Consider the following 15,161-nt stretch of genomic DNA (forward strand, 5'->3'; position numbering starts at 1 on the left):
GAGAAATTCCTCCTTATACCTAGTTTAAATCTGCCCTTCTCCAGTTTATACCTGTGAGAAACACTCATTCACTGGTAACATTGAAAAGGACAAAATCTTTGAAGCAAAGGCAATAATATCTTTATGTTACAATTCAGCGCTGAATTGGATGCCCTTCTGAAAAAGGCATCCTGTCTTAACAAAAGCGGTGGGTATATAGACTGGTTTTAGACAAAGGACCACATAAGTCTTCAAAGAGTGTTCATTTTTTTTAGGTTATCCAACCATTCCTTCCAGTTATGTCCTGACCTAAAACAGTTATATCTTGCAAGACAACTAAGCATATCAATAAATTCTTGAAACTGTACGAGGGTGTTTATTCTTTCAGGTTACTTATCGATGTCTGGAGATTGTCTGCACATTATCTCTTGATACAAGACAGGTTTATATGACAAGGTAATTAAACATAAAAACCAGCTGCAGCAAAGCTTATCAATCAGTTCTCACATACCCACTGTCCCTAGTCCTATCACTACAACCTTTGTAAACAGTAGCTCCTCAGTGATACAGTATGTGCACTATTTCAAAGTAGAATATTTTTATTTAACCTTAAGTATAGTTAAGTTTCATCTAAGCAGTTGTCGTTTTCAAAAGTTAGACAGTGTCCCTCTGATAGCATGTTTTCTTTGGAATGGTGCTTTTCAGACACTGTTCTTTCTTTAATAATGATAACATATTGTGTTCAGTATGATCTGTGCTAAACGGGTGTCTCTTCTTCTGGAATCACCTCTGTTTGGAGTTTCCATCTGTCTTGAAGCCAAGGTCAAGCAGAAAGCTGGAGCCAGCTCCAAATTGGCAAGAGTTTTCACTGCTGCAAAGTTTCATAACATTACAATTATTCATTGGAAAGTAATAGAATATATATAAGATTTCTGGGAAAATTTATACCTATTTATGTAAGTTGGAAATATGTTCTGTTCCCAGCTCTTGTCTCGCTGTACGCGATGGATGGAGATCACTCCCTCGTGTTGCCCAGGCCTGATAAAGGATACTTGCTTTATGAAACTCCAAAATGAGTCTTAGAAGGTTTTATTTGCTGGCATTTTTGGTATCAGGGATGGGGTTGAGGCACGTGGGGAGGTGGCAGAGGTACTTGGCAGGGAGGCACCTGTAAACTGGCCTTTGAGAGAAGCCAGAGCACTTGGGGCTCTTCTAGTGAGCACCTGGTAGCTGAGGGTTATCAGCAGTGCCTGAGTTGCCCGCTTATCGCCACCAACGTGGCTGAGTGCCCACTCTTTGGGCATAGGACGCAAGTATCACAGAATCATTAACGTTGGAAAAGAACCCTAAGATCATCCAGTCCAACCGCCAGACCAACACCAACATGCCCACTAAACCATGTCCTAAAATGCCACATCTACCTGATTTTTTTAACACCTCTAGGGGTGGAGACTCCACCACTTTCCTGGGCAGCCTGTGCCAATGCTTAGCCACTCTTTCGGTAGAGATTTTTTTCTAATATCCAGCCTAAACCTCCGCTGGTGCAACTTGAGGCCATTTCCTCTCATCCTACCACTTGTTACTTTGTAGAAGAGACCAGCAACCACCTTGCTACAACCTTCTTTCCAGTAATTGTAGACAGTGGTAAAGTCTCCCTTCAGCCTCCTCTTCTGCTGGCTAAACCATCCCTGTTCCCTCAGCCGCTCCTTATAAGTAACTGTGTTTTTAAAAGCTGTTGACGTCAAGAAGCAAAATGTTGTAGTAATCATAGCAACCAGAGAGAATTTAAGAAAATAATGGTTATTTAGTTGCTGAATTAATTAGGTGTGAGTTACGCTGTTTGGAGAGTTCACACCATTCCTCACAAAACAATTTTTATTCACCTATGCATGGAAAACATGGACTGTTAGTGATAATTCAGAAGAAATAAAGACAATTACTTAGGAACTGCTTGAAAATCTGGTTCACACTGGCTTCAAGGACTATAGATACAATCCTTACTATGACTTGAGTGTCTGCAGTGACATCGGGCATTTTTTCTGGCACCTGTTGGCCCACTGGATCTACATGGCGTTCACAAACAGGAGAGGCAGACTGCATGGCTAGCGTTCGAGGTACCGACATAACAGCTGTCTCCCAGGCTGTGCTTTATGGTGCAATAAAAAAAAGAGCCTCTTCTATAGTGTGTTAAAAACAACCTTAAATTGATGGAAGACAGCACAAATATTCTACAGCAATGCTTGAGATGTTTATGGATTGGGTATTTCACAAATATTTAAATTTTTTTTTTCTAATATCCCTTATTGTGAAGTATTTAGTCAGAGGTCATGTTTTCTTCAGCAACCAGTGTATAAAACTCATAAATTAAGATACCCTTACTTAGCTGATTGAAGATATCATCACCAAGTGGAACTTTTTTTCCATGTGTTCACCTGCTGGAAAATAAACTTCCTCTGGTTTATACACGGAGTTTCTTGCTAGCTGGATATTGTCAAACACTGGGATCCAAATATTGCAGCCCTCTGAGAAATGACCAGGCAGGGCAGCTTGAACGTGCCTGCTGTCTCCATGCCCACCTCTGGCATCTGAGCACTGCCAGACTCATAGGCAAATTCCCAGCGCAGACATTGTAAAATATGATGAGGGCAGAAGTGAAGAAGTTCAGCTGTAATCAAGCAGAAAAAGACATGGAGCTGAATTTGTCTAAATTTCCACCTTGTCTAAAAAATGTCAAGCTAAAGCGAGATGTGGAAGTGTAACGCTGAGTGAAAGGCACCAGCAGCCTGTGTGAGTTGTATGCCTTTCACTGGGAGCTGAACTGCAGATGGCGTTGAGGCAGTGGCTCCTCGAGCCATAGCTCACATTTGGGGAGTCCAGCAGTGTAGGAGAAAGACAATGCTTCAGAGTAATGGCATATTAACTTATCGTGGGTGGAGATCACACTATTCTGATTAATACTTAAAACCAATTAAGCCTTTATAAATAAGACACTTATTACAACTGAGAGGATTTGTTGTTCTGAAGCAGTTACAACCTCAGCCTTAACCACAACCTCAATCTTAACCACAATCTCAATCCAGAGCAAAGAAAAGCAAGAAAGAGAGCTAAGGAAAACTTCATATTAATTTTCTATTTTTTTTCTTCTTCATTACTTTCTTTCCTTTACCTAATGGATACTTATGTGCTCTGCTATAGTTATGTTTTTGACGTTGTTTTCTTCTTTCTTGGTTATTTTTGCATTCTCTATTTTTGCTCGCCCTTCAGTCCACCAGCTGTATTTCTCCTTCTTTCGATTGTTCACATGCTGTTTCCAGAGCGGGCCTTGTAGAACATGTTAAATCTATCCATTTCTAACCCATTACCACTGGAAAACTACTCTTTTAGGCTTTCTACGTACAGTAAGCTGCTACCAGTTTACTTCCTATTTTTTCCATTACTTTTCTTCATCCTGATATCTCTTTTAATACTTAAAACTCTTCTCTGCATAAGCATAGTGTTCAAGGTAGGATAGCTACTATGCAGTGGAGTCCTGAGCAATGCAAATGACCATGTCAGTGTATGGAGGAAGGAGAGGCTGCTGTTCTTTAATCCTCTGGGGGCTGGACCAGTATATTTTTGCTACACTTTTTCTGCAACAGCTTTCCTACTGGAAGGTAAAGGTCCTTTATTGTGGCCCAAGTATTGCTAATGTGTCAAAGCCTGGGAGTTTTTATATAAATATATATATTAGATTCTAACTCATGGGTATATTTTTTGTGTTGGATAAATTATGTTTTTATTAATTTCTGCATATGTAATGAAATCTGGTGATTTAAATGTGAAGGATTTTTTTTTTAGTTTTGCGACATAAGGGAACTCTCATACCTAGCTACTCAAAATTAGCTTTCTGTGGTTTTAGGAGGAGTTTTAAGTAGATTCTGCCTGATCTTCAAGTGTGCTGAGTAACTTCTGAAATACAGAAGTACTCACTGCCAGGAGTCTTTGAAAATTGTAATGTTTTTCTTTACATGCTTAGATATGAATTAAGAGTCTAAGTTTAAGCTCCCACCTTTGAAAATGCTGATTATAAATATTTTCTGAACTTCTGAATTAATGTTTTTAATTAAACATCTAAGAAAACATGATTTCTTAGGTGCATGTCATCATTTTATGACTTCAACCTTGCATCACTCCTGGAAATAGAAGTTTATTCTGAAAACAATATATCATGCATAATCATCTAAATTTATCATCAAATATGAAAATTATGAAAGGTATGTGATCTGACGTGTCTCAATGAGAATGGATGCTGTGTGTTATTGTAACTCGTACATTGCTCTAAGCACCTCTGACAGGCTTAATATGCCAAAGACAGCTGAGTTTGAAGAAACAGCGGGGGTTTGATATCAGAGAATGACATTGTCCCCAATCTAAATTTGGTACCTGTTAATTTTTGGTAGCACATCAGACAATCCCTGTTCTTTTCCTTATATTGGATTATAAATGTATCTTTTTACATCAAAGACAGATTTATACACAATAGGAACAACATAGATGACCTTTCCCACTAATCTTGTATTGAAATAGATTTGTTTCAAAAAATGTATAAAAATAATTATAAAAGTATAAAATAATACAGGTTTTGTTGTATTTCAGTGCAAAATAACTAATAGCTGAAGGGCATTTGGGCATCAGAAACAGACCATCTTTTTTCTCAAACTTCTTAACAAAAGACCATTAATTTTTTTTTCTGTTTTAGACTAGAGACATACTTATTTGTTTCAAAAGTTCAACTCTCACTATAAATTAGAAATTTTATTTTTAACCAAGACCCTTCATTTTTACTTCTCCTGTGGAAGCGTAGACACAGCAACACATGCACATGCTGTGTGCACAGGTGTCAAAAATACCTCAGCTTATTTTTCTCAGATCAGCAAGCTTTTATTTGATTAGCCAGTACAGTTTCCTCAGTTGAAAAGTAGTGATATTTGTAATATTGACTAATTTTTTACTATTATATCATACATCTTGAGAGTCGGAGATTTTGAGGTCCTCTGTGAAAGAGGAAGTGATGAGCAGGTGACAAGCAGAACCTCTATAACGTGCAGAAAAATACAGAATTTTAGTGTGATGTGTGTAGATTCATGTGTCTTTGTAATGAGCTGGAGAACTTAGCTGTTTATATTGGATGAATTTCTCAGGAAGGGTGAAGGTGCAAGTCACGTGCTTGCATTCTACAGATGTAGATGTCAGACACTGTCTTGGGTGTAACTTCTCTTTGGACCTCAGGCTAGTTAGAAGGTGAATTGCCAAAACCAAACTGAAACAATTTCTATGAGTGGTAATGCTGTATTCAGGCTGAAAAAATATATTTATTAGGTGATTTGTTCATTTGCCATTGGTACCAATATAATTTTTTTTATTCTAGTTTCTCCTCTAGCTTTTTCTTGTTGCGTCCATCCATCATTAATTAGCCTATTCATACTTCAATATATCAGTAACACACTTACTATACTGTGTATTTGTTAGATACCAATTTTTATGAAACTATGACATGTACAGAGAGCTGCTGTCTTGTAGCATTGCATTGTTCACATACTCTGGAAGCACCGATAATGTCAGGTAGCAAATGTGCAGTGCATAAAAGCTTTCCAACTGCACAAGACTCTTTGGGAGCATTTCTGGCTTTGTAATTGCGGTGATAAATGGAAGGTTCTTACTTTAATTAAGGCAGGTGTCATCATAACACATGCTTCTGGATGGCAGCTTCTGGATGCTATACATTTTTCAAGGTCTTTATTAGGAATTCTGTATTCCCTTTTATTATCCCGTGTTCTTCATAAAAGCAACCACGTTGTTTTTCGGTGGCAGCTGTTGCAATTTGTTCGTGTGCTGAGACTGTGCAAGGGACTGCTGGCAGGAGGTGGCTCTGGCTATTCTCTCTGCTTGGCTGGCAGTGAACTGGCCTGGCCAGGAACTAGTGGAACAAGCCTTTCTACTCCCACTGTTGCAAGGGAAAAATTGATAGTTTTGGCATGTTTATACAATCTTTGAATGCTGAACTCAATTCCATGTATGTTTTTGCTCTGAAGTTTCATTGTTTCCATCTGTTGCTTCTTCAAAAGATTAGCATGATTAAGGATGATAAAGAGCGTTATTGCCACTGCTAGGATTACCTTCATTCTGAACATTGTGTTACGATATGAGACTCTTTATTGGTTCATTCTCAGTCCAAAAAAGTTATGCCCTCTGCAGTCATGTCATTGGTCATCCAAGTCAGTTACTTATCTGGAGATTATTGCTGATTATAATTGTAAACACCGTGTTACAGCCCCTAAATATGAGAACTCGGTGCATTTTGCATCTTGTTGCAAGCCCCTAGGCCATTTTCACTTCCATTAAATAAATTGATTTATTCTAAGATGCAGAAAATGTCATTGGACCTCTCTTTACTTTAACTCACACAGATTCACACAAATCAGAAAATTAAGCCCTTTGTTTACCCATAAGTTGTCAGAGCATGGGCAACTGCAAACTAACCCTGAGGCTTTGCAAGTGTCTGTCGTACCTTCCTCAGTTATCATTTTGCCAGGTAATTTCATAGAATCATAGAATCACCGGGTTGGAAAGGACCCACTGGATCATCAAGTCCAACCATTCCTAACACTCCCTTAAACCATGTCCCTAAGCACTTCATCAACCCGTTCCAACCACCTCCAGAGAAGGTGATTCGACCACCTCCCTGGGCAGCCTTTGCCAGTGCCCGATGACTCTTTCTGTGAAGAATTTTTTTCTGATATCCAGCCTGAACCTCCCCTGGCGGAGCTTCAGGCCATTCCCCCTTGTCCTGTCCTCTGTCACCTGGGAGAAGAGGCCAGCTCCCTCCTCTCCACAACCTCCTTTCAGGTAGTTGTAGAGAGTAATAAGGTCTCCCCTCAGCCTCCTCTTCTCCAGGCTAAACAACCCCAGCTCTCTCAGCCGCTCCTCGTAAGACTTGTTCTCCAGCCCCCTCACCAGCTTCGTTGCTCTTCTCTGGACACGCTCCAGAGCCTCAGCATCCTTCTTGTGGTGAGGGGCCCAGAACTGAACACGGTATTCGAGGTGCAGTCTCACCAGTGCCAAATACAGAGGGAGAATAACCTCCCTGGACCTGCTGGTCACACCGTTTCTGATACAAGCCAAGATGCCATTGGCCTTCTTGGCCACCTGGGCACACTGCTGGCTGATGTTCAGTCGGCTGTCAACCATTACCCCCAGGTCCTTCTCCTCCATGCAGCTCTCCAGCCATTCTTCCCCCAGTCTGTAGCACTGCAGTTATTTCTTTAATTTATGCAGGTATTTGCCTTCTAACCCCATCCTCCAAAGCATACCAGCAATCCCTCTCGGCCTCACATTACCTATACATTTAAGAAGTACAGTATCTCCTCTGTAATCCAAGATATTTCTAATCATAGTGGGGACCAGAAAGGAGCACGTGGAACTCAGTTTCTTTGCAGGTGCAGTCAGGGGTGGTTTTGCCTTTCCAGCCCAGTCAGAGTGATTCAGCAGGTTTTTGTCCCTTCACGAGGCACAGAGCCCCCTCCCTTCTCTAACCACACCTTCCAAACACAGGGGCAGCAAGATGTTAAGCTGCCCAAAGCCTCAAGCACACACAGTTTCGCATTAAGTTTAGTATTTAAGACATACAAACGTATCATTTAAGACAAATAAAGAAACTGATCCTTACACATGGCTATTCCTAGCTGTTTCAAATGTTCTTGGTATCATGAAAAGCTATGGTCTGTGCTCAGCGAACTGGTGAGTTCATCTCAGGGCATGTGCTCCGTGCCTCAGTGCTCTCAGGAGTTACTATCTTGCGGCACTTGGTAATCCAAGTAGGTGGGCATCCTTGAAGTCTTGCATTTAGTGCCATATCTAAAACTGTTCTGAGCATATCTGATAAGATGACATTTGTCTTTGAGTCAAGTATGTTTGATGGAAATCTCTTTATTTACAAGACCTGCTCTTCTGAGCGCAGGAGAAATAAATTATAGAGAGTCCTTCTGTGTTCCCAGGTGTAACACTAGTTGAAAAACCTTTCCCTTACCTTTTTCCTCGGTCCTTGTATCCATCATCTCTCAACTGAGCAGAAGCTCCTCACTTTCTGTTTGTCTTTACTATATTTTTTCTATCTCAGCTGTCCTACCGTCACCATCCTTTCTTTTCCACAATCTCCCTCCCAAGGAAAAGCCAGGCAGAAACAATATTGTTCAGGAATGGTTCTTACAGCCATCAGCTGCACCGTCACCTCCGTTCTCACAAATGTGCTTCAGATGTTTTATAGCTACCTGAAACGCAAAGGTTAAATATGGTGCCAGTGATCTCTATCCCACCTGTATATGCTCTGTAGTTTGGGTTGCAAAATTTGTGGAAGATATGCATAGAAGATTAAATATTATATAGTGACTAAACCAAGAATGCTTTCTGAATAAAGCTGAAAGACCTGGTCTGGCTATACTGGGTTTTTCCTCATGCTGGGTCAGTCAGCTGGAACTCGGCTGAAGTTAATAGATCAAAGCTGTTATGAAATTGCACAGGAATGGCTCTTACGGCTATTGAAAAGACTTTGATAGGTTGGAAGGGAAGATCTGAGAATGTGCAGGTACTAACCCATATGGCACATATGGTTTGTCTCATTTAAAACACAGATTTTGATAAAGCCAAGCCTCATAAAAATCTCATGCCATACACTGTTAAATGTGTCCTGACCTGCTTCTTCTCGGAACTTCTTGCTGGGGGAAGTTAACCATGTCAGGTACCCTGACCTCCACTTGAAGTTACAGGTTGCGTGTCACAAAATCTGCCTTCGTTTTACAAGAAGTCACTTAGTGCCAGCTGAGTGGAAAATCTTCCATGAGGTGCTGCAGGAGGAACAAATTACTGGAGTCTACAAGACAGCTTTTAGCCCCAAACATGTTTGGCATTTATTTTCCTCAGCAGTTGTCACTCAATAGATTATCTGACACCATTAGGTTTAGAAGAAAGATGAAGCACAGGACTTCATTCATGGTGAGTATTTCAAAGATCTTGTAACATCACATGATTTTTATTTGTGTGGGACTGGTCATCCCAGTCTGAACTTTGGGATGTGCAGCTTTGCCTCGATCACCAGGTTACTTCAGCAAAGAAAGCCCAATCATTTACTTTGAGATTAGATCTAAGATCACAGGTCGCTCACATGTCTGTTTCGCAATTAGTTCCATTAGCTGAAAAACAGCCACCAAGAAAAAAAAGTTCATTGCACTTTAGCCTTCTGCGAAAATGCTAATGATAGTAACATTACACTCACAAGCTGGAGGACTCAATTCCATAGGGAATTCATAGGTCTTTGCCAGGGGCAGCAAATCAGAATGAGAATGTCTGAGCAGTGACATCAGGCATGCTGTCTCTGGAGTCAAGAGGCAAGTTGGTCATAAAGTCAGAAGGAGGCAGGCTTGGCAAGCTGCTTTATGCCTATGCCAGTTTGCAGTGGTACACGCGGTGGTGTTTGGCCCTATAGCGTGGTAGACAGGGGCAGAGTTAATGAACGGGTGGTGAAAGTGGGACGTAGGGAAAGATCATCTGCAGGATGGAATTTGTGGTGCTATTTGTTTTGTGGTTTAATTGGAAGGATGAAAAGCTGCGATTTTGTATACTCTATAGAAATATTTGCTCCCTGTGGGGTTTTTTGGTTTTGGTTTTGTGGGTTGGCTTTTTATTTCCCCATTTTCCAAAGGGAATGACTGCACACCTTCTGCGAAGTGAGTTTAGGATTTTGACCCTTAAGAAAATTAATCACTTACAGATTAAGGGATATCTGTTATGCCTCAGTTTGGATCAAGATCAGATTTAGCCAAGTGTTGTACTGTGGCCAAATCAGTCCTAGGAAGCTAACGATGTTTATTAACTTGTTATTCTCTTGACTGCTCGGTTCGCTTTGAACTCTTAGCCTTGTCTAAATGTTGGGCTAAGGTTATAGGCCCTCATGTGGTCTGTACCTTGTCTAAACCAAAAGTCATGTCTGAATGTTGTATTGGCACAGAAGGAGGTCAGTTCAGCTGATTGGTCATCGTTTGATTTGTCACATAAGAGTTTGAAGAAAATAATGGTTTTGCATCAGTTTTGCATCAGTGCATCAATCTACTAAAATTCTTAAAATCTTTCTTTTGATGTATATTAGTGGGGTCCTGTGGAAGGAAGGAGAATAAGCAGAAATGTATCTCAGTAGATGCTTTGACATCACTGCAGTTAAAACTCATGTAAGGGATAGGGCATTGTCCTAGGAACAGAGAAATGAGAGAACTGGAAGCCAGAGATGTCATCTGGTTGTATCCCCACCAGTGCAATAATCGATGTTGTTCTCTGTGGTAGCTGTCAAGAACTTTTAAGACCACATCAGGGCAGCATTCATTGTGTTTGCAGTGACACGGCCCCAAACAGGGAAAGGAAGAGGCTGTGCCAGTACAAACACACTAGGTAATCTGTTCAGTCCCTTCAAGCCTCTCACTCCCAGTAAGCTTATACCTATATTAAAGAGTCTCATTAACATCAGATGTTTGTCCTCTCCCCCTCTGCCTAGCGGAGCTGTGTAACCAACCACATATCTTCTTTGAAGTAGATTATTTGTTTTCTGTTTGCAGCACAGGTTAACGTGTGTTTGTATTAATGTTCATATGACAAAACATTTACGTACAAAGCCTCCACCCCAGGGCTTACCTGTAAAATATTGAATACTGTCTCCTAATGTTTAATATTGAACCGCACTTACAATTTTGTACTGTGTTTATTCAACTACTCTCAAGGATGTTTTCCTTTCTTTTGGTGGGGTGGACAAATTTTCTGCAGACTGGCAGTTTGTGAGCATCCCAAGTGGCTTGTCCAGAGCAGATCGTACTGGCTTGTGACCAGGCAGGGCTCTCAGGTAACTACAGGTGAAGAAGTTGAAGGATGTTACATGCCATTTCGGGGCCTTATCCTTCCTGAACTAACCTCTGTCTGTCCTTTTCTCTATCTTCTTTTTATCTGAGGAGAGTTTATTTTCTACAACTCTACCATTCTTCAGCTCTTGCAGACCCACCTCCACATTTTAGGGTAGCAGAGTGGTCAGAAATGCCACATTGTCATCCGTGGGATACATCCCAAGGAAGCTGATAGGCCAAAGTTGGTTTTCACCAAGGTGGTGAAACTGAATAGCTGGTAGTCAAACAATCAGCAGCTGAGTGTCTCTTCTGACAACCTTCTGTGGGATACATGCATAACTGAGTGGTGACCTGCAGACCTTGCTGAGAGCTCTCATCATCAGCCCACAGGCCAAACACTGTGAGACTCTACAGAACCTGAAGATGGAGACTTCATAGTTTCATGAAGACTGATAACTTTAAGTTCCTGTGCTTATGGGTTTTTGTTTTGGCCAGCTTTTACAAATTTTCTAGTTCATTGTTTGAGGCTGATAATACCTCAAATATGTCAAGTGTTGCTTTTTCTCCTCTAGCAGTTACAGTGCTTTCTTTACCTTTCCAAGAAGACTTTTCTCAATTTCCTCCCTCCCTCCCTTCCTCCCTCCTTCCCTCTGAAGTTCTTGCACAAACTCAGCATTTAAGCCTCATAAACCCCTGTTTTGAAAGGTTAAATAGTATTAAATGTTGCAGGAGCCTCATGCCACATCCATGGGGAGTGGGTAGAGTTCATTCACTGTGAAGTAATGCTTGTGTTAATAGTTACAGGTAGGGTGACTGGAAATCCATGCCTGTTAAACCTGTGGTCTTGCTGATTTTGGTGCCCTCTCTGGCATCCTGTGAAAAATCTCACATGACAGCACTGAGGGCGGCTGGATCCCTTGTTGATCAGCTGCCCCCTTCAGAAAATCCTTCTCCAGTTATTCCCTGAACAGTATAAATCTCCATCAAAACATCCATCAGAAGGGAAAGAGCAGTGGTGCCTGAGGTGTGGCTGTAGTCTGTAGTGCCCTCATTTCATTGACAGGCACTCATTTGACAGTACCTGTCAAAAACACTTCTAGGTTGGTAGCATTAAACTAGTAAAATGTTGCAGCATGAATCTCATCTGAGCTGTTTTGTTCATTTGTCAGGTAGGGTTTGAAGCTTAGACTGAACTCCATGCTGCTGTCTGTGTGTAGCTAGCCATCAGTGTTTAGGGTAATGGTCTTGAAGGCCCATGCACAGGGCAGAAACATGTATTGAGTATCTCCCAATATCCTTTGGGATCAGTCAGTCAGCAATATATAAATAAGTGAGTCTTTGTGCAAGGAACATCATGTTTATGAAAGGCATCTGGTGTATGGCTTAGGCAGAATGTGCATCGCTAATGTCATGGAGGTCAGGGCAGTACATCCTTGCACTATGAGGCTTGTGAGTAACCTTGGAAAATGCCTCCATCTGGGCAGGACTGCATATGTCAACAGCAGAGTCCTCACTTTCAGCTTTCAGATGCTCCAAGATCAATATCCCCTAGGGAACACAAATTTTTAGGTATTATCCTCAAGCTATGCTTGATATATGTAGCATTAGTAGGTGGCCCATGAGGCAGCCTGGAGGTAGGAAGGTCAGAGACTTTACTCTGCTGATATGAAACCATATCTAAGGCTGTATTTGAGACAGGAATGGTCTGGGTGTAGCACAGAGCTCATCTTACGGCCTACTTCCCTAAATGCTTGCAATGTTTAGCTCTGGAGGAACCTTCTACCCTACTGCCTCCATGTCCCACAGAGTAGTTTGAGCTGCCCAGACCAGGAGAGTGGTAGCATTTGAAGTGATGCCAGAATATGATCAATAAATTGCCATGTGCCTGCAGGAAGGGCAAGGAAAGCAGTGCTAGGAATGGTTGTGGAGGAGGGGTGAGGTGATCTCCATCACATCTATGTCCAGGTGTCCCTCCAGGTAGTGGAAGGATACCCACAAAAGCCTGCCTGGAGCCCACGGCTCATGTTTCCTAGCTGGAGTCTCCTTTACTGAGCAAGTGAGCATCACTCCCTTGTTGTCATCCCCTCGAAGTACCATTTGGTCAGGAGAGATGGGAAACCTCTTGGTGGCATAAGTCAGCCCTAGTGTGCCGAGAGGCCTCCAGGATGGGCTGTGGAGGAAGAAGTGGTGGTTGGGTTTCTCTTTGTTTAAGCTGCTGGAGAGAAAGAACAGTCTGCCTGCACCTTCCTGGGGACTGGGCAGTGAGATTAAAGAGGGGTGGTGAGGAGGGCTGACTTTCCACTGCAGAAGCAAGTCATTGAAGGTTTGGAGAATGGTCAGGGTTGGAAGGGATCTCTGGAGATCATCTTGTTGAACTCCCTTGCTAATGCAGGTTCACCTACAGCAGGTTTCACAGGAACATGTCCAGGCGGGTTTTGAATATCTCCAGAGAAAAGATTCCAGAACGGCTCTGGGCAGCTGTTCCAGTGCTCTGTGACCCTCACAGTAAAGAACATTTTCCTCATGTTCAGCTGGAACTTCCTGTGTTCCATTTTGTGCCTGTTGCCCCTTGTCCTGTTGCTGTGCACCACTGGAAGGAATCTAGCCCCATCTTCTTGACACCTGCCCTTTAGATATTCATAAGCATATAAATCACCTTCTTTCCATTTTCTTCTGACTACCAGAAGTCACAAACGTGTTTCAGCCCCTGCTATGAGACAAGATGGTAATTGGAGGGTGGACACGCAAGGTCCCTTTAACTTCTCTCCTTCCCCTGTCAATGTCTGCCTGGCCCTCCTCCTCCTCTTTTCTGTATTCCTTCAAAGAAGTTCCTTACAATGCTTCTGTAGAAGGTCTTGCTGCATGCAGGGAATTGAATGGGCAAAAAGCTGAAGAAAATTACTCCCTCTTTTGCCCCTGTAGGGTTGGTTTCCTTCCCACTCTGTTTTTTGCACCAGCTCACTGTGGGGGGACAGGAGCAGTGGGAGCAGCCTGGCCCTGCAGGTGACACTTTGCTGTCTTGTTTCTGTGGCTGCAAAGGGACAGTACACCTTCCATCATTCTTGGGTGGCACACAGGAGCCCATCTCAAGACAGAGCATCTCCTGGTTGCTCCTGGGTTGAGAGAAGGGAGAAACCGCAGCTCGCTGAGGCAGAAACACCACAAACCTGCGTGAGAGACTGAAGAGAGAAGCTATATCTGTGGGTACACGTGGCAGATTTTCTTTCATTGCTGCTTATTATGGAAAGCTGGGAAGTGAACTGTCCCCAGGGTATCTTTGACCATCTTCTCACTCGCCAGTAACCTTACCCTCACAAACACAGGGGGATCCTAAGTAATGATGTGCAGAGGGAAATGTCTGGCGCCATTCTTCGCATCAACCTTTTTAACTGTTCATAACAGACCTGAAAATGGCAAGCATAAAAACTCATGCCAATGGACACGTAGAATGAACAGAATAAGAATGGAGAAAAATAAATTGTTTTGAAAACTTAGTGAGGCCTCAGATGGCAATCAAAATGACTTTAGGTTTTGATATTGCCAGACAGTTTAATTTCCCTGTTCTCAAACCTTTCTGTGTGTAATGTCCCTTGTACTCGGGAGGAATATCTACACATTAGAAGTTTTTAATTTAATGGGAACACATTGCTCAGAAATTTTATTTATTTCCTACTTGACAAAACAAGTTCCCAGGAACAGAAATCTCCCAGGACAACAGAAAGGCAGCACTAGTTATTCCCTTGGTTGCAGAGCTCATTTTTTCCTGTAACTGGATGTTAACACCTCTGACATTATGACAGATATCAGAGGCGACGCTCTGGCACGGCAGATCGGTAGTTGTGGCAACGGCAGGGCTGTAACGTGTGCTTCTGACTTCAGGTTTCAGTTTCTCAGGGAAGGACCATGCCAGGTTATTTCCTCTTTCTACAGAGGTGTAGGGAGCAGAATAGAAAGACGGATGGCTGGATGGTGCCTGACATGTCAGGCGTCCAGCTTCAGTGTATTTCCTGGTGCCGCAGGGATCCGTCTGCAGAGTTAAAGATATTACGTATTCTACCTAAACTTAATTTCTCTGAGGTGTTTGTGTAGTATAAATCTCAGGTACACTGAAATAAGGGAAGATATTATTCCAAACACTTTCAGGATCCTTCTATACAGAAAAGTTGCTGAGGGAGTCTGGAAAGCTCCAGGAAACAAGAATAATTACTTGTGAAGAGTTGCACCCTCTGAGAGAAATGAACAGTACCAGTTCTTTTAAAATAAGAA

This window comes from Cuculus canorus, chromosome 1, assembly GCF_017976375.1.
Source record: "Cuculus canorus isolate bCucCan1 chromosome 1, bCucCan1.pri, whole genome shotgun sequence".
NCBI lineage: Eukaryota > Metazoa > Chordata > Aves > Cuculiformes > Cuculidae > Cuculus > Cuculus canorus.